At 37.8% G+C, this 19,039-nt stretch overlaps 1 protein-coding gene and 1 long non-coding RNA gene across 4 annotated transcripts in view; one reads left to right on the forward strand and one right to left on the reverse strand.

The window, feature by feature from the left end:
• Nucleotides 1-19,039, forward strand: part of ELAVL2 (ELAV like RNA binding protein 2) — a 330,906-nt gene that overhangs the window by 211,393 nt on the left and 100,474 nt on the right. The window lies entirely within an intron of this gene.
• Nucleotides 6,605-19,039, reverse strand: part of LOC308185505 — a 14,360-nt gene continuing 1,925 nt past the window's right edge. Inside the window, exons 1-3 of one of the 2 annotated variants that reach the window (XR_013943427.1) lie at nt 17,478-18,011; nt 17,335-17,367; nt 6,605-9,106 (exon numbers count right to left, since the gene is read on the reverse strand). This is a non-coding gene — a long non-coding RNA (uncharacterized lncRNA). Of the gene's footprint in view, nt 9,107-17,334; nt 17,368-17,477; nt 18,012-19,039 lie in introns of those variants that run through there. The other variant, XR_013943426.1, reaches the window with a different exon arrangement.

Raw genomic sequence — 19,039 nt, forward strand, 5'->3', positions numbered from 1 at the left:
ACAAGGGGTGGCCAGAAAGAAGATGGAGGCTCTCTCTCCACAGCGAGCCACGTGGAGAAGAAAAGGGACAACAGTTATAAGTTGCATTGGGAGAGGTTTTCTCTTGATACAATATTTTTATTTTATTTTTTTATTGCGAGAACAATCCTTCACCAGAACAACCTCCTCAGGGACGTGGTGGAGTACCCACCACTGGAGGCTTTCAGGTTGCAGCTTGACATGGTGCTAGATCATCTCATCTAGGCTCCCTTCTCCAGTGGAAAGTTGGACTTGATGGTCTTTCTTGCTCCCTTCCAGCCTGGGCTGTTCTGTGGTTCGGTCACTCTATGATGCCATCTGAACATCATGAAGCAAAGGAACAAAGTGCAATGCTGTGCTGAGACAGAGCTCAACCATAAGAAAGGAGCTCAGGTCTTCACTAAACAGTCCGGAACAGCCTTGGGTCAACTCAGGGAAGTTGCAGAGATGACGGGAAGGAGAAGAAAGCCTCGAGTTCAGGTTGTGAAGGAAGGGCAGGCAGCAAGAGGTACCCAGAGTTGTCTATTCAGAGGTGTTTGAGGTTCCTGGAGGGCCATGGGTCACGGGCTTTAGCAGGGGGCTGACACCAGCCAAGAGGAGAAAGGGAGCCTCAGCAGTGGGGGGCAGCATCTGCCCAGGGGAGTCCTGCAAACACAGCACTTTCTGTCTGAACGTGAGTCCTGAGCATCATCACACCGCAGGGCCTTTGAAAACACCTGCCCCTCCTTGTCCCAGAGGACTTTATTATCCTTTTTTTTTCTTTTTTATTTCCTTCTCTTTTTCTTTTCCTTTTTTTTTTCTTTTTTTTTCTTCCTTTTTTATTCTTTTTTCTTTCTTCCTTTTTTTTTTTTTTTTGGCCTGCATTTACTACAGCTTGGGTCCCTCCCCCCACCCCTTCTCTTGGTTCCCCCCCACCCCTTGCCTTGGTTTCCCTGCCGGGTCCGGGGGCGGGGGAGCGGTGCTGCCTCGCCCACCGCTTCTCCGCGCGGTGGTTTCAAGGTGTGCTCGGCAGCAGCTCGGGCACTTGTCGCCTCCCGGCCTCGGTGCCCCTTTTTCCTCCAGCGCAACTGTTCTGAATACGCACAAACACGCGTGTGTGCGTGTTTTCCCCTAAGCCCGTGACAAAGCATTATGAGGGCAGAATGGTAAGTGCATTTTTTATTGCAATTTCTTCTGGGATCGGGTTTAAAAATATAAATAAATAATTAAAAAAAAAAAAAAAAAAGGCACGGCCGGTGGGGGCGAGCAAAGGAGGAAACCCGCGCCCCCAAAACCCCGGGTCCCCACGGGGATGCAGTGAGGGGGTCGCGATGCGGATCGCCCCGGGGAGGGGAAGGAAAGGGGAAGAGAAGAGATGAAGGGGAGGGGAAGGGAGGGGAGGGGACGGAGCGCCCGCCGGGAGGGTCCGGGTGCGCGGTGGCACCGGTGCAGAGCCCTCCCCGTCCCCCCCCGACGGCCAATACTGGATGTAACCCGCCCCCCCGGCTGTCCGCGGTGCTGTTTGGCGGCGGGGGGGGCTTGGGGGAAGGAGGGTGTAGAGGGAGGGGGGTTAAATACAGCTTTAAAGGCAGCGCCTCTGGAGCCTGAAACGAGCAGGGGTGCCGAGAGGGACCTCGTCTCGCTCCTGGGGAGCGCCCCGGTCACAAAACAAGCCGGGCAGCGCAGTTTGCTGTTTTATTTTATTTTGGTTTCGTTTATTTTACTTCATTTCGCTTTACTTCAATTTTTATATTCTGTTCTGTTTTCTTTTATTTCACTTTTATTTTACTTTCTTTTATTTCACTTTTACTTCACTTTCTTTTACTTCAATTTATTTTTTTTCGACTTTTAACTCCTCTGCTTTTTTTTGTTATTGTTGTTTGTTTGTTTGCAATGGATATACCTTTACAGCTCCTTCCTATAAAGTTCAGTTCTTACTATAAGTTTCTTGACCTCGTGATTACTTCAAGTAACTTTCCTTGCCTTGCAACTCTTAGCAACAGGTTAGGGTTTTATTTCGTATGACGTTCTGTAGTGTTTAACCTGCACTGACTTTTTTTCTGTGAATATCAGAATCGTTTAAGTAGCTGTGAGTCAGTATTACTTAACTTTACCATTACTAAAATCTGTACAGATAATTGTCTGCAGTGCCTAGTCACTGTTCTGGTAACACTTTTATGCTGTTGGCCATTATGGACAGTTATCAGAATTTACATCTAGTCTGAAGTATATAAATAGAAAACAAAAAGAACCAAAGTCTTCAGTGGGTAAGAAAAAGTTGTAAACTTGTAGTAGCTATATACTTTTTTTTCTATAAGATCATTTCATCTTTAATGAACAAGTCTTTTTTTCTTTTAACTGTCTATTCAAAAGTAGTAACATTTAGCTGAATACTTCCCACAAGTACAGCTGGATGAGCATGCAGGTATTCCAGCTTTAGCTTGCATCAGACTTTCTTCCTTACTTTTCAAAAATGTTATTTTTCTGCTGATGAAGACAGTAATCTGTAAAATACATCCATGTGAGTACTTTCAGTTTAGTATTCGTTAGGGAATACTAAATACTAAACACTTTCACCCTGTGCTGTCTGAAGTTAGCAGAACTACTGCATGTAGTAAACTGTACACATATTTCTGTAGCCATCTTTTTTTGCTGCCCAAAAGGCTGTTTCCTTGGATCCATCACATGTATTAATTTTTTTGTTTTTTATAGCAACCATACAATATGCTGGAAGTGTTTATAATGTTTAAAGTCTCTCTCACTCACGACTCACCGTTTATTTCCACTATTTTTTAAGCATTATGCAGGAGAACAGTAGTGAGCACCGAGACCAAAAGATGTTGAATTTGTCAGGAAACTCACCTAACTGGAAGAAAGGAGACTTTTATTTTCTTGCTGCTGTTCTCCAGAAATGCCATTAATCTTGTGATCAAGACATAGACTTACCACCTACCATTATGCAGCCCACCAGTTCTGCCGCAGTGTGATGCTGCAGTGGGCATCTCCATTTGTCCTCACCGCACCCCGCAGAGTGGGTGTCATGGGTTCCCTGTCGGTGACACTGGACACCAGGCAGAGAGGGGGTGATCGGGGTCCCTGAGGATTGCCTGTGCTGGCTGCAGTGCCCCCTGCCAGAAGGACCTTGCTGCAGTTTTTAGGAGACAGAATCGTGCACATTAGCATGAATGTTTAGGGGGGATCAGGGCAAGGGGTGGGAACTGGTATTTGGAAATGTCATTTTCTCCATCCCCCAAAATAATAATTTTTTATTTTTTGTTAACCAAGAGCATGTTTTGCTATCATTGAAATAAAAAGAAACAGGTAAATAAATAGGTAGAAACAGGAAGGAAAATAATAAACAATAATAATAATAATAATATAAGAATGCAAAAATCAAATTTAACACAAACTGCAGATAAAAGGTTTTGACAACCAATAAAATTGGAAGATTCGGGGATTCAAGATTTGATGTAATTACCTTGCTTGACAGTGGATATTAATTTGATAATCTGGGTAGATTATACTAGAGGAAAAGCCTTGTGCTCCTCTGTGTACTCATTTAAATATATTGTGTGTGTTACCTTGCCAAAGAACGTACGGATGGATGTTCTAATAGAAGTGTTACTGAAAACTAAAGCAGTGACTGTGAGCAAAATGTACACAGAGACTTCTGCATGATGTTACAGGAAGTGGGGCAGGAAACCCATGTACACATCTTACAGCACACATGTAGGAAATTAGTTGAAATTATTCTCATCCATGTGAATATTAAACTTTCTTATTTCAAAATCCAGCCTTAGCATGAAAAGTTGAGAAACCAAATTAGAGGGCAACACCAGCAGTATCAGGACTGCATGAAATGGTAAAGATATTCTTGATAATTTATAGCAAAAGGAAACCTGTTTGTTCCCAGCATCCTGTGGACCATACACCCTCTTGTACTTCCTCAGGAATTTCTAAATGATGCTTTGAGATTATGTATTTACAAAACAGCCTAAAAGGTGTGCAGGTCCATGCTAGTTGCTGGATATCATGTGCCAAAAATGTACAGGGCATGGGATATTTAGTCTGTTAAAAGGAAAAATGTAATTGAAGTCATTTCACCCTGAATGACTTATGAAACAAAGTCGCAAGTACCTCTTGTTTTAGCATCTTAATGTAATTGTTTGTTTTCTGTTTGAAGTGTTAGTACTATAAAATGATTATACAAAAATATACTCAAATCAAATAAACACAGTTCAAATGCTTCCCTATCTGCCAAAGCGTTTGTATGACTTTATTAGCTATTGATTTGTGATACTTTTCAAGTTTATGTTTTACAAACATATATAATCAAAGCATGATTTCATATCAAACTCTTCACTAGTTCAACTTCCAGTGTTCACTAATCATTGTTCTACTCAGAAAAGAGTTCGAAATTTTGTGAATCAAAATGAGACTTCTTTTCCTGTCTTTACAGAAGTCATTTTAAAATAAGATCACAGTTGTTGCACAGTTTCCATGTTTAAGTAATGCAGATCTCTATTAATTAGAAAGGTGAGAAATATTTAAAAATGTATCTGAGCCTAATTCAGGAAGCACTTTACAAATTTTAAGCTTAGTTAATTGCATGCTTAAGACTTACTTTTTGAGGTTTCACATTTGGAGAAATAAACACAAAAAAAAAATTATACTGCTTTGTTTAGAAATTATCTGTGTCTTTTTGGACAAATATTAAGTCCAGTTAAAATTCCTAACTTGAATTTTAGCCAATTCATATCAGGAAAGCTCTCAACTCAAATACTCCAGATAATCAAGCATGCCAAAGTTAACAAAAGTTTCGAAATGCTTTTAGAGAAGTGCATATACTTTTGATGTTTCCAACAAAAGTAAGTGCCTGAATATGCTTCAGCTCCATATTTATAAGAGTACTGACAGGTATGCTTGCACAAATATACTTGCTTCATATTCATTACAGAGAACTAAACGTTTGTGATTTTGCTTAGCTCTTTGAGTTAAATTTCTTTAAGGCTCATTGAAATGCAAGGTATACCAAAATGTGTAATTTAGGACTTGCCTTTTAAGTTACTAAGAGGTCTTTTAAAACCTGAATGCTTAAAACAAGCATTCACTTTTATATATGTTGGTGATACCAAGATCAGTAATTCAAATTTCACATATTCAGAGTCCTCTCCCCATAGAAGAAAATGTACCTGTTAAGAAGAATTTATATTGAAACTGAACCACTTAGGCAGTGGAGAGTGCCATTCACGTAAGCTGTGCTTTTCTTGAAAGTTGGCATTACAAGTTGTGTTGCTTGCCCTGAATGTTGTTTGCCAACCCAGTGATAAAAATGTCAGACCTTAGCAGAAATAGTGCTGCATTCGTTAGAAATTACGGGTATGAAAATTGGGGCTAACATGACCACGGCATTATTCAGCAGACAGTAAGTAGGTTTTATGCCTAGACAAGCTGTTGTTGTAAAATGCACTGCGCAAGGTATTGCTCAGTTTGTTGTTGTGGTGTTGGTCCCTGGCTTTTCTCAAGGTTATGAGGGGAAGGCTCCCTTCACCTGTTCAGTTGATGCTTGCATTCAGTCTGGGAGTTAATGCTCATTTCTTTTCCAGAAATGAAATCTACATAGTCTTCTGCAGCCACAGAAGTGCAAAACTGTCACTCTTCTAGGAGTATATTTGGGTTTTTAGTATAAAGTCCAAATAGTTAATGTCATTAAGGAGGTTGGTATGTCACATACGCCCTCAGTATAAAGACTAATCTAAAGATACTCCAATACCAAGCACTTTTTTCCCCCCTCCAACATCACAATTTAATGTGAATAAAGTGTTTCAGTGACTAATTTCTCTACATTGTGTCCTAGCTGCTATGTTCAGCATGGTCTGGTCAGTCCCTCTGGGCCTGGCTTCACATTTTCTTATTTCCGTAGCCCTACTGACCATTCAGACAATCTGCAAAAGCAATAATTTATAAACAGAGTGGCAGGAGTGGGCACTGAGGTCCTGGGCATACAGGTTGCTTAGTTTTAGCCAGTAAGTCAAGGTTTTGATTCTTCTGAGCTATATGAAGATCTTAATGCCCTTTGAATTCATTTTGTCTTTCTAGTTTCAACATTTTCATTAATGCAGGCTGGGATACTAAATACAGATGTTGTAAAATTTTTGAATACATGTATCAAAAAAAAAAACCCACATTTAAAACAACAAAAAAATAAAAGCAAAAACAAGGGCAAAGAGAGAAAGACTGGGTCATAATAATAACAAAAACAACAAATACAAGGCCAATCTTCAGGGAAGAAAAAAAGAAACAAGAACAAAACTAATTCCCTGAGTAGTGTCCCACTTTTGGTTATGATTTGTTTAAAAATAAGTGGCCATTTGAATCCACATTAAACTGAAAGTGCTCTGGTGGGGTTTTACATCCCATCATGCCCTATGTTGTTCAGAGCATGCGAGCATGCAGAATATGAAACAGATGGCTCAGGAAGACAGTCAAAAAGACCTGCTGGGCCTTTTCTGGTGTTACCTTAAAACAAGGGAGGATGAATAAATGTGCTGTAATTTTTGGCTTTAACACACTATTCAGGAAAGTTCAGTCTTCTGAAGGGATGCTTACTCAATCAAGTAACACGTATCAACTCAGGTATCTATTTGAGAGTAGTGAAACAATAAAACATACTTAAATTGAGATGGATAATTAAAGGGAGAAAAGGGAAAATTGCAGCAGAGAAGTGGGGAATTGCAGACATTTGTTTGATGTTCAGCTCATCACAGGACTAAATAATACAGAAAAATAAATTTATTCAGGAGTTTTACAGGCCATCTTTAGATATTGTTAGGCACGGTATAGTAGAATCTGAATCCCCCAGTCTTTATTTTTGTGTTTTTGTTGTTGTCGTTGTTTTTAAATTACAATTTTAGAGGTCTCGCTATGGAAATAACAGTTGCGCCCTCAAGACCTCCTTCGTTTTGGCATCAAAACCTCAAAGCACATAGTACCTTTGAGCTAAAAGCAAACTCTGTGTTTCATACTAGAGAATCTTAGGCATGAAAATCAGACACTAGTGTATAAACTAGAGTTTATAGGATGGTGTATTTTTAGGAGATATTTGATAGACTGAGAATATATGCATGCACTTTTTTGGTGTTATAAATAGTACTCAATCCAAATCCTTCATCTTCTTGTCCACAAAGATTTTTTAAAAGAAGTTCTTTTTTTGGAATCCCATTCCTGCAGCTGCACGCTGTCTTTTTATAACGTTAACTGAGATAAGTTGTCTTAGCACTTCAAGTCAAAATTACTAAAAATTCTTCATATTCAATTGTATTAAAAAATAAATTCCACCTTTGGGTTCCAAGCTTATTGAAATGATGATTTATTTGCAGAAGCTTGAATTAGTAAATAACAGAAATGTGGACAATGCAGAGTAAGGAAAACAATTTTCTGTACTGAAATTCTGTATAAAAACTATAAAAATGACCATTCAAAATGGTCACTGAAAGCTTGATTTTTTTATGCTACACAGTGAGTGTGTCACAGTTTACTACTTGTCTGCTGTTGTTAGTTTCCTTTAAGCGTTATCGTTATTCAGTTGTCTGATAAAGCTCAAATGGGCAGCTAACTGTCTCAGCAATATTTTATTTTTCATCTCTGGAGTATAGCACATGGCTTTGCAATACATTTATCTCAGAGCTTTCAGAGATTAATACCTATTAAAGATGGTGCTACAATACCTAAATTTGTCTGTTATTTTGAAAATACACTTTAGCCTATTTCTACTGAATCTCATTCTTGTCGTTTTCTTGGCACCGGTTTTTCATTTCCATGTTTTAGGAAAATCCTGTAAATGTTTTTATGTTACTACTTTCAAAAAGGGAAAAAAGGAAAGAAACATATAAAATACTCTTGAACTCATTTTGCTTGTGATTTTGAATAGCTTTCAAATTAGAATGATTTTCCCAGATTTTTTATAGGCTTGCCCAATCCAGCTGTATATTTTATATGCTAATCTAAGTTCTATTTTTGTTCCCCTTGGGATTTTAAGTGATTATAATTGTTGCTCTTCAAAAGCCAAACAGATGATGATTGCTGCTTCAGGAATATACCAAAAGAAACTGGCTTTCATTAAACCTGCTCATCCACTTCATAATTATCTCCATTTGATCTCACTAAGAAGCAGGAAAATGGCAACTACAGTTCATTGAAGCCAGTTCAGTTATTTAAACATCAGTTTACTGAGATAACAGGAGGTGTTAAAGCAGGGAGCCTTTTTCCTTTCAAACACCGAAACAAGCCAGTACTATAATAGGGTTGCCAACTGGGAGACCAGACCCCTCGTGCCAGCTTGAAATACAGTGCCAGAGGCCAGAGATTGCAGAAGATAGTGGGGACTCTGAAGAGTGGCTGGGACCACTTCTGGAGGACAAAACATAAAGTAGGCTGACAGCAATGTTACAAGGCATGTGCTTGTCTGGACTCTGCAAGAAACAAGAAATCAGTGAGTGCAGACACATGAGAGGAGGAAAGGAGGTTAGAGCTGACACGTGGGCAGAGACTAAAGACAATAAATAGGCATATGGTATATGTTTTGATCATGGATTCACTCCTCGTATCTGTCAGACCTAGTTTGGAATGAGCTGGGATAACCAGAAGGTTTTTCCAGAATTCGTTTCAGTCATAAGTTTCAGTCATTCAGTTTAATTCCATTTTAACAACATTAACAGAGAAATTTTGCAGTGAATTTAAGTGTCAGAGAGAAACAGGTCCCTGAGAGTTGCACCGAGATGTTGCTATAACTGGCAATTTATGATCACTGATATAAGCAGCAGTAACAGGGAACAGAGGTTTCCCAACACCTAGAAATACGCAACCAGTTATCTAGTTCATCTGATTAGTTTGAAAAGTCACACGTTCAAATTTCTGCAAGTCTTCTAATGTTTTCCTTATCTTGCAAATGTAAATAGTTTTATTTCTACCTGTTCTCTGAAGTAAGGCTCTTGCAGTTTACTGGAAGAAGTCTGACCATATGTGTAGCCATTTGTCCTCCATGGCTTGCTTTACGCTGGCAATTAGTGCAGTGTTTTAGCATAAATCACAGCTTACCACTCAAGGGAACCTGTAAAAAAAAAAAAAAAAAAAAAGGTACCAAAGGTACCATCAACAGTTTCTTCTTCAAAGACAGACTGCAGCAGCTGTCTGAAAAGCTGGTTCTTTCATCAAAGAATGCAAGAGTCTTTCACAGCTTCAGTCTCCTGCGTGTTGTGTTTATGCCAAGTAGATGTCCAGGAAAACAGAACAAAACAAAACAACAATAACAACAACAAAAAAGTAGCAATTCACAAAGAGATTAGTGTGGATTTCCGTTTCTTAAATTTAAATACCTATAAGAGAGCAGAGGTTAAACTTGGCCAACCATCAGAAGCCCCTCCATCAATCATAGAAGTAAAACTTCAGTCAACTCATGTCTTTCTAGCTTGTATAGAATGTCACCAAATTTTGACCTTTGCTCTGCAAACAGAGAAGAAAATTGCCTACAGACTGGAGGAAAAATAAACATATTAATTAAAAAATCTGCTTCAAACAGAGAGGACGGAACAGAGACATCCACCAGCTGCAGTGCTGTGGGCACAACCTGGGGAATTGGGCACTCTCCTGCAGACCTCTGAGGCCCTGTAGTCACCAGCAGTAGGCTCAGCGGAGAGGAAGACCAAGAAGCAAATCCCAGAGCAAAGGCAGCAGCAGGAACACACCTTGCTCAGTTCCAAGGAGCACTTCCTGCTTGGTTTTGGCTCCAGCCAGCATGTACTAATCTATTTGGGTCCCACCCCCACCAGCCAAGAGGAAGGGTCACGGTGCCCCTATCACAAGCAGAGCTGCATCAGGTTTTGCAGTAGCCATATGACTGCATGGTAGCAGGAGTGCTTTTCCTTTTGAAAACTCTGTTTTGATAAGAACATCATTTGCTTCCTTCAAAGGCCTGATACTGCGTCCACCTTCTTCTTCATTTCCCTCATTTCAAGACACGTTCCTCACTTTTGCCTGCACCGCACCGCGCTTTCCTCCTTCCCCAGCCCCACCGACACAGAAGGGACTCTGCAGCACCCTTCTGGTCACGGACAATGGAACCGCTTGCAGAAAGAAGAATTGCAGTGCTGAGATCAGCCTAATCTGTAGGGCGAGTAAAGAATAGGTGGCTGATGATAAGAGCAGCTAATGTACTAGTTTGTCAGAGCTATCGCCTCCTTTTCATTCATTACCAAGGAAAGATTGATCATGTCCCTTCTGCTGGAAAAATCAGAGCTCTATCCAGAGCGACAGGGGTCAGGAAATCCTGAGATGTGACTCCTGTCTCTAAGTCTTATTTCACTTTTCTTTGCTTTCCATCCTCTCTCATCTGATATGAATGTGTACTAAATCAACTCCTAAGTGTATTTAGGACTCTTTTTTTTTTCCATTTCTGGGAATGCAAATTTGTATCTGGAAAATGTCATACACTTAACAAGGAAGGCAACAGGAGGTGGCTTTAGGAAAGCAGGCAGTAGAAAGAGATTTTTTATTATTATTAATTCTTTTTATAAATGGTTTATTAAACAGACTGCTATATTTGGTTCTAAGCATATTATCTTTTTCAGGCAGCTGCCTAAAAAACATACCTGCTGCCTAAACTATTCAAGATGTGTTTCTGCACTGTTGAGTTTATGGCATAATGATGTGCATTCTGCCATATCACTTTTAAATCAAAGTCTTTGTAGACTCTGCAAATGGTGCTTTATAGTCCTCATTGCAAACTAGCCATGCTATATACCTTTAGCCACAAAGTATTTGTGGATTCTACAGCTGAAAGAGTATTTATGCAGCTTCTGTAATCACTTGCTTATGTTATGTTCTTGTTACATTACCATTCAGAATAAACATCTTAAGCCAAATTAGTGTGGAAGGTGTAGAAGACATGAGCAAAATTACTATTAAAAGAAAATTGTGCAAAAGTAGAATGTTTAGTAATGAATTGCAAAACATAATTTACTATATTAGGAGTACTTCATTGAAATGGAAAACAAATATAGTTTTGGGTTCCTTTTTATTAGTCTACAGGTTTTGTTTTATTTATGTTAGATACCTGACCTTAACTCTACATTTTCTGCATCTGTGTGATTGCCTTGTTTAATTTAGAACTGCAATTTGCAGGGTTAGAAAACATTCTTACAGAACTAGTAAACACTAATAAATTAACCATTTTTACGTAATACATAAAAGTGTTATAAAAAATGAGGAAGATGATGCTTCAGTGCTTACAATTATGCGTATAAACAGATTTGATATGTTGTTGAGAAGGGATGCTTTAGAAAACACAGTATCTCTATTCTCAAGTCTTTTTTTTTTGTCAAAGTTGTGTAAGTTATCAAAAAAAGGAAAATGAAAACATGTAAAATGCAAGTCTAGTATAAATAATGGTAATAAAACCATTGCAAGAAAAAACAAAAGGCTTAACTGAAAAATACCAGCACAATAGGAATTAAACAATATAACACTGAGAAAGATTTTTCTTTCCTCTGAAATCTAGAGTAAGAAAAGTAAGAATAAAAAGAGATGTTTCATGGTACAAAATGTCAGAATAATTCATGAAAATGTCTGTTGCTACCCAAATAACTCAAAAAAAAAAAAGTCTTTATTACAATTTACATTAAGGCATTTGACTTATGATTACTAAAACAGGTCCTACAAACAACAGCAATATTTTATTTCTCATATATCACATTGAAACTACAAAATGAAGGAGGTGGAGTTTTTGGTGTACGTTGCTATTCAATTTGAGAACAGCTCCTACATACAGTACAAAAATCATTTCCTGCGAAATGATACATGCATAGACTTAAGTGATACAAGTTCTTGGCAGTTAAAGAGATGAGAAGTGTTCTGCACATTTGACTTAGCACGCTGTAAATATTTCCATTGATCTCTGTGAGATTACCTTAACAAGGAGAGTTAAATATGAGCTGATGTTTTAGCATTGCGATGACTCTACAACACTACTCCTAAGCATTATCCAAATAGAAATGACAAAAGTCTTTTTCCACAGCAACAGTACAAAACTTAGAGGCAAACAATAAATAAAACATTCTGTCCCCTCCTTTGTACTATGCAAACATTTTCTGGATTTGTATATTTATTATTAAGGATAAATAGAAAATAATAAAATCATGAAGTTCTCTCTTATTTCTGTTCAAGGCATTTTGGCTACTCAAGATAATACTTAGATATGGTTGAAACAGCACTTTACAGAGTGGAGTTAGGGGGTGGAATAGATCTGAGGGAAAGTCAAGAGAAGCAGCAATGATGTAAAGACTAACCAAAGCTGTGTTATTAAAACAAAACAAAACAAAAAAACTCCTTCTTTCAGTATTGTCAAGAACCAGGAATGACATAACCCTGTGGACTGATTAGAGATGTTAGACTACATCTCCAAAAAGTAGAACTTGGTCAACTATTCTCATGTGCTCTGGAAATGGAAGAAATGCTGAGCTTCCTCTCACTCTTTATTAGCCTGAGGATGAAGTTCCCAGGAAAAAAATCAGTTCTGAGGAATGCAAAAGATCTGAATTCAGCCTACACTTCTCCACCTCTCCAGTGTAAATCTCTCCCACCCCAAGCTTATCTAGGTAACAGCTCTTTTATTTTTATTTTTTTAAATTTGTTATTTTCCTCCTTAAATACTAAGTCTCTTATTTCTTGCTGATTTCTCTCTCAGGTTAAGTCTCTCTCAACTGAAATAACTTCAGGCTAAAATGCCTTCTTCACTCATTGCTAATAAACCTGCTTCATCCAAATATGCCTTTAAATATTGATCTACTTAAGATGCACACTATATTGAAGCTCTGGTGATTCTGCACAAGTACAAGCTAAAAATAGTTCACCTCTCTTTGTTATTCTTCCATGTCAAACATGGAAAACCCAATTATTCCAAATAGGAAATGCTGCAGAACAAGTGGCTGTGGAACATCACATTACACAATGCATTTGCGTGACACAAAATGCTCATTTGCAGAGCTGTTGCATAGTAGGTTTTTCATATCTAAGCCACCAAGTCAAAATAGGAGAATCCAGCAAAGTATTATCCTGTTTGAACATGCTAAAGTAAAAGAGGAATTTGAATACATAAAAGAAAAACTGGGAGAACTAACAAGATCCGATCTGAAGGCAAATAGGTATCACATATCTGTGTGGTGAAAAGTCAGAGAATGGATATAACTTTCACAATTAATTATTATACTCTTGTTCTGAATGTTCCATGACAGGAATAGGGATATTTTACAAGGATTAAGGAGGAAGTTTGGCCAAGAAATATTAAATAATTGTTTGCAGAGTAACCTAGTATTTATCTTTTGTCTTACTGCAGCAGCTCGGAGCACTGATGAAGTGCCAGCTGGAATAAATACTTCTAGTATAGATCTTGTCAATTTCGAGATTTGTGAACTAGAATAAAAAGAGGAAAAGGGCTGTGGATGGAAATATGAAATAAGCCTTTTTACAGGATTTTTAGTAATTGTGCCTTAGGTATTTTTCTTGCTTTCATCTTCTTTCATGAACATTGGAAATGTGGATCTCATCTCATGAGGGAAGAGGGGAAGAACATGCTTTCAGAATCTAAAAGGCACTATCCAGTCATCCTGTAAGGCTAATTCTATCTCTTTATTTGCTGTCAACACAGGCTCTATATGGTTAATGGTAACGTGAGACAGGCAGTTCTTAGGGATGGAACACAGATTTGAGTATCAAGAAAGATATTTTACATCTACTTGAGACATAATGTGAATTCACTTTCTGATTTGTGTTAAATATCACATGACTTACATCAGCTTTAGGTCTCATAATGTATCTCATATTTCATGTGAAGGATGTAGCAAATGACCCATCCATGAATGTGGAAACGTTTGGGAAGAAAACTGAGTAGAGGTTCCGCACTATGAAGACAGTTCTGCAGAAAACCCATTTCCATCATTAGGACCTATTTCTAGACCATTAGAATTGAATCCATGCCATCTAAAATGCAATTTTTTTCCTTCTCATAGACACTGAATTGCATAGACGTGTACATTTATGCTACTGATCCAGTAGTTTCAGCTCTAAAGTTTTCATTAGTAAGTTAATATGTCACAACTTCTAAGTGCCAAATGGGAGTTATGAAAAGGTGCATGAAATTTCAGAATGCAGATAGTCTGCAGCTAGTAGGCACGTCTCAAGTTTGGACCAAGAAATCATTAAAAATCAACTGTTGAATACTGTAAGGCACTTTGAAGATAGAAGTGCAGGAGATCAAATAAAAATGAGTCTTTGAATTCATCTTGAAGAAATGTTAGAATGCAAATAGCTTTTTTCATTGGACTTGTTTAGTTTCAGTGCTTGACAAAGAAGATAATTGTGTAGAGAATTTGTTTAGTACTTTACAGCTTTTTTTCTCAGCCTATTAAGAAAAAAAAAAGTGCCATTTATAAATCCAGTAATTTTGGTGATGGAGAATGGTATAGACCCCTAAGGAGCTTCAGGAGCTTCTGTCCTAGCTCTCTGAGGAACTTTGAACCTCAGAAACGTGCTGAAGCAACATGGTCCAGCACTTAACTGCCCTTACAAAATGTTTCCCAGTTGTTAATCTGGAGTTTATGTTGTTTATGTGTTGTGGATTAAGACATTTCCCTCTTTTTTTTTTTTTTACAAGTCATGTTATACAGTAAGACTCTTTGATCGTAACCTGCCAATTGTGAAACTCCCCCCAAAAAATTCATATATCCTTTGCCATTATTTCTATCTGTAAAAAAAGTCGCTCCTAAAATGTCTTCATAGGTTATGTTTTATAAAATCTTTACTTTTAAACACCATTTTGAGGTCCGTCTACAACTTTCTTAAACATGTCTTCTCAGTTCACACTCTCAGAGTGAAATCTCTCTTTTTTTTTTTTTTTTTTTTTGTTTCAGCAGTACATTACTTTGACTCTTTCAGTGTGGTAGGGTAGTATCATGCATCCTCTTCTTCAGTACTGATGTTATTCTCTTTTTTGTATTATTTTCATATTGATTATGATGTTTCCTAAAAATCACAGTCACTTGCTTGGCTTTATCTTGAGACTAAATCTCTCAGTTTTGAAAAGAGCATTTTATATTCAGCACTTACCTGCCAAATGTTTATAACCCTTCTGCCTCCTGCAGTCCACCATTTTCATATGCAAGCAATGTGTTTCATCTTCCAAAACATGGACAGAAATACTAGCTTTGCCTTAAAAAGATACACTCCAGTAAAAACTTATTTGATATGCCTGTTCATTTTGTCAATGAACTACAACTAAGTATCTTCCAGATAATACTTCTCTATACTGCTTTTTATTGTAGTTTAATTAACACTATCTTTCCTCATTATCCCATGAGAATGTAGTGGAGGTTGGCAACACAAAATTTTTACAAATCAACATGTACTACTTCTCTGCCTTATGCAATATGCCATGCTTGTAGGAGCAAATAGGTTTTGCCTGACAATTTGTTCCTGGCAGATCTGAGTTTATTCTTTCTTACTGCTATAATTTTAGGGGCTTCTTTTGAATTAATAAGCAGTGTGTTTTGGCATGTTGAAATACATCTGAGTGATGTACTTTTTCCTGAATCTGCATTTAGGAAAGGAAACAATATAGTACTTTTGGATCCATTCTGAAGTGTGTATATATATATTAGCTAATGAGCAGATATACGGAAGAATTTTCAGCAATGAGTAAATATCCATGTCATCATCAGAATAATTGGCTGTAATTTTATCACATATTTTATTCCAATAAATCATATTACAGCTCTGTACATTACTGTTAGTTGAAATAACCTTTTAGAAATTTGCAGCTACATGATCATTTACGATCTGGTTTCTGCTGATGACTCATCTCCAGCAGAATCAAAGTATCAGAGAGCTGTGCGTAGTACTTCTGATGCGAGAAACTGAGTTGTATAAGCAGAAGAAACAAAACCTCCAGCATTTTAAGAAAAGAAAACTAGGCCAGCACCAGTGAAAAACAATTAAGTCATCCACAAGTGAGTAACTGTGACATTAAAGAGAAGAAATAATGGTTATTTAGACTATTTTCAGCCTGATCCTTAGAAGTAAAATCTTGATAATCAGTGTAAGTAAGATAAGGGAAATGCTTTTTGAAAGTGAGATTATATCTTCATAGTTAATATTTGCAATGAGTAATCAGTAAAGCCTAGTTCTTTGACTATTCAGCCACTGCCTGATAAACTGATCATAATATATATATAATATATAAAAAATATCTATATAATTTATATGTATATATTATATAAAATAGAAATGTAATGAACTGGGTGAAATTATGCTACAGGCAGGAAGAAGTATATTTGGAAAAGGAGACCTTTAACATAATGCTAAGAAAAAGTATTTTTAATATCCTTTCTCCAGCATGTGTAGCTACTCATCCACTCCTCACCACTCAGCCATTAGAGTAGGTGTGTGTTAAAAAAAGATGAACTCTGTTTGGAGGAGGAGAAAAATATGCTACTTTCATACACCTTCAAAACCTTTACCCATACATGCTAGAACAGAACACGGTGTGCAGCTCTGCTGAAATATAATTGCCAGCTGTTTTTTTATTATCTTAACTTGGAAAAAAAAATCAAGCTGATATTTTAAATTATGAGGAATGTATTTAAGAATTGCTCTACAAAGAAAAAAAAAAAAACTATCTTCTGTCCATGCAATCAGGTTATCTGAACATGATCTGATGCCATGTTGTCCCCATTTATGGGGACTTTTTCAATAAAATAATGGCAGCAACAGCCTCTACTTTACTCCACTATGCTGTCAGCAGGAAATATGGTGGCAGACTAAAAAAGCTGTATTTGTGTAATATGTGCTCTTCCCTCGACAAATGAAAACAAATACATGCTTCTGAAAAAGTAAAACCTGTCTTTTAAGTCAATATTCCTGTAACTTTAATACCATGACAGGATATACTAATTGTAGTAACTTTATAACCGTACATCTGTTTCCTGGAGAAACTTGTTGTTATGGTGGAAGTCTAATCTAACTGAATTGACAGCGTTTCAGGTGATTCACTGGAGAACTTAAAAAAACTTGTTATTTTTGAATAACAAACAACATTAAAAATATTGATTACATTTTTGCTTTTGATTGTCTCTTTTACATGAGGTTTATTTCTCCTTGTGTCTACACAGCACTTCACAGACAGGGGGATGGTTTCAGGCCCTGGATACATGATCCCAAAAATTAGCAGCAGCAAGGAGAAATTGTAGTTGAGTTCTCTCTCTGAATTGTCACCTTCATTAAAGCACTTACCTACTTGTGAAGTACTGAAATGCATCTGAAGAACTAAAAAAAAAAAAAAAAGTGTTTTCAGTTTTTGCAACAGACACTAACTGGCATATGTTAAAACTGCAGAGTCCACCCAAGCCACTGTATGAGTTTGACCTTGGCCGTACCTGCCTTCTGCGCTCTCTCAGTCATCTTGCAGTTTTGATCTCTGCCACACTGTTATAAAGGCCCCTGAATTTTAGGGACAAGCAAAGAAGTGTTACCAGCAAACTACAAGTGCCAAAGACACCTCTCTTCCCACCCTGCCTGGGTTCTGCCTTTCCCCTTGACTCTGGGAAAGCTTTCGATCTTAAAACATGAAAGAAATGAGTCATCTCCTGGGTCTTTATTACTCCTCTTCCTCTTCTTCCTTGATAGCTCCCTGTGTCAGACGTTTAATTGACAAGCTAAGGCCAAATGTATGTGGTTAGATTATCAGGAGGATAGAGCTGGTCTCACCTCTTTGCCCTCCATTTAACAAGTCAGAGTGATGAGCCTTAATGTTTCTGTTGAGGTTTCAAGTTCCTCTTGGCATAAGTACCCAGCAACTTGTCTTTTGTTAAGAAATAAAGCTTACCTTGTCTTATATTATTATCCAAAGAAGATGGATAGTTAGCCCTAATGGCCAAAATTAGATAACATAATGGCTTATAAACCCATATGGTTACTCCAGCTCTTCAGGAATCAGTCACAGAGTAAAGTGAATGTAGCTATCCTTCCTTTACAAAATAGTGCTGGCTGACCTCAGGTTACATACTCGATCTACGTTCCTTTAAATTGCATTTTCCACAAAGCTTTCTTCAGAAAAACAGATCAAAGGTAAACTAAACTCAGTCTAAAATAAGTATTTCTGCCGAATCAAGGTGGAGCTACAGTATTCTAATTTGCTGCCGTTAGTCAATCAAAACACACAGTTTGAAACCAGATTTTCTGCTCCTATAAAATGTCTCAGCATGCACTTTAGCTTACATTTTGTCAAGCAAATAAGTCTAAAGGTCATTATGTATCCTTTTCACATCAGCAATGAGTTTCTGCTGTTGATTAGCTGTGCTCAAAAACACACGCTTTTATTGCCTTTTACAGAATCAAGCTTATGTGCTTTAATGTGAGCTTGACTGTTTATTAAAAATCACAGTGCAGTTCCTTCTCCTGCAGAGGAAATGGGGAGTTGAAAATAACTACTCCAGTTTCAGCGTGGAAGTTTTTTATCCTCTGGACAGTTTGTTCTGTGAGTCACAGACTTGTCACAACCGTGAAACAGATGAGGAACCCACCCCAGCTCAGGTACTGCTAGGACAGCAATTAGGGATGGGGGTGTTAAGGTGTTTTTATTAAAGCAGTACCCAGTAAGAGAAACCTATTTCTCTTTGCTGAAAACATCCTAATGACAGTTTACTTCAGTGGATTATCAGCAGCATGCTGGCTGTGCCACCTGAATTTCAATTTCTTAATTTACAGCACAGATACAATAGAATGCAGCTGGATCTCTGCTGCTCTCTGCACTGGGCTGGTCTTATCAAGCGTGAAGTTTGGCGCATTGCAAACCTATTCAAGTGATTATCTGCTGAGGACCTCTTGAGCCATCTCCATCCCTGCAGTGTGCTGATAAGACAGCTGTTTCTGTAGCTGCAGTGTCTCTCTGGGCCTCGGTCGTCTTTCGGTGCAAACTACAGCTTTGTCACTGTGCCAT

Source organism: Anser brachyrhynchus, assembly GCF_964034855.1.
Source record: "Anser brachyrhynchus genome assembly, chromosome: Z".
Lineage (NCBI taxonomy): Eukaryota > Metazoa > Chordata > Aves > Anseriformes > Anatidae > Anser > Anser brachyrhynchus.